Below are 1,440 nucleotides of genomic sequence, written 5' to 3'. Positions count from 1 at the left end.
TGAGTTCCAGCCCTGCATCAGGCTCTGTGCTGACAGCTCGGAGCCTGGAGCCTACTTCAGATTCTGTATCTCCCTTTGTCTCTGCTCCTTCCCCGCTTGCACTCTGTCCCTCTCTCTTTAAAAAATAAACACTAAAATTTATTTTTAGATAAAAAAAATTTAATTAAGGAATATACTAGTTTCAGTTTCCCCCAATCTGGCCTCCCAACCCTTTTCTTCATTATCCCTTCTATTTCGACCTCAGCTTCCACATAATTGCCGATTGATTACCGAGCCACAAAGGTCCAATATGACTTTGCACTTCAGTAGACCAACAGCGAGGCAACAGAGTTCTGGAAGAAATCAGTGTAAAATCTAACTGTGTATTCAGCTGCTAGACAGAGAGTGCATTCTTTTTCTTTCTTTGTTTTTCTTTCTTTCTTTCTTTCTTTCTCTCTCTCTCTTTCTTTCTTTCTTTCTTCTCTTTTTTTTTGTCGTACATTGTTTATTAGGTAAGAATTTTACAAGAATTATTTTATTAGTGGTAATGGCAGATCTGAAGAGTATTGTGTCTTCTCTATTCCGCATAGTGAAAACCACCAATGGTGTGATAGAACTGTCCAAGGCCATGGCTCTCATGGTCTGCAGATGTCAGCCTTTCCATCTTCCTGAGCTTGTGGACTGGTTTGGTGATCCACTGGGTGTCAGGCTTTCTTCTGATAGCTTTATGGAATGGATCAATGAGGATAATCTCAAAGAATTTGTATGTGGAATCTTCACTAACCCAGCAAGAATTCAGGACTCTCAGAGTCCCACAGTGGCATCCAGCTCTCTCCTCTGTGACAGGCTGAAGGCTTTGGGCAAACTTTAGCTGGATAACATCATGAAGGACAGGCTTGCCATAGGTCCCACCCTTAGGGACTGGGCGTTTGTGGCCACCACATGGCACACGAGTCCAATAAATGGACTCAGACATCAGACTGCTTCTTCCTCCATAGATCCTGGATGTACTTATAAGCTCCCATCTTTGCTTACCTGTGAGATGCTGGCTGCAGCCAGACAGAAAGAAATATATTATTTTTCAAAATATTAATCATACCTTTTCCTAGGGTCTGATGCAGAGTAGTTAGGCAGTAAATGCCACTCTTCTATTTAAGGTCCTTAATGATTCTCTATTACCTTCAGAATAAAATTAAGACTCAAGCTTGTCATTTAAAACCTAGTTGCCTTTTTAATTATTGCCCCCAAATGCTTAGGCCCCTGCCATACTGAACTGCTTAGAGATTCTCAGACAGTTCACACTTTCATGCCTTCTTTCCTTTGCAAACACTATACCCAGATACTGAGATCAAATTTTCCCTATCTACTCTCCTTACTAAATCCTACATTGAAACTTCTCCATGGACTCTTCCAGGATCTCCCCAGATTGGGTTAGATTTCTTCCACTTCTGCTATCCCCCA

The 1,440-nt window shown here is 41.5% G+C and overlaps 1 pseudogene; it reads right to left on the bottom strand.

The window, feature by feature from the left end:
- Positions 1–541: 541 nt before the first annotated feature.
- LOC125924005 (60S ribosomal protein L15-like) lies at positions 542–1,004 on the bottom strand (annotated as a pseudogene).
- Positions 1,005–1,440: the final 436 nt, after the last annotated feature.

Source organism: Panthera uncia, chromosome B1, assembly GCF_023721935.1.
Source record: "Panthera uncia isolate 11264 chromosome B1, Puncia_PCG_1.0, whole genome shotgun sequence".
Classification (NCBI taxonomy): domain Eukaryota; kingdom Metazoa; phylum Chordata; class Mammalia; order Carnivora; family Felidae; genus Panthera; species Panthera uncia.
This window is presented reverse-complemented; position numbering and strand designations above follow the sequence as displayed.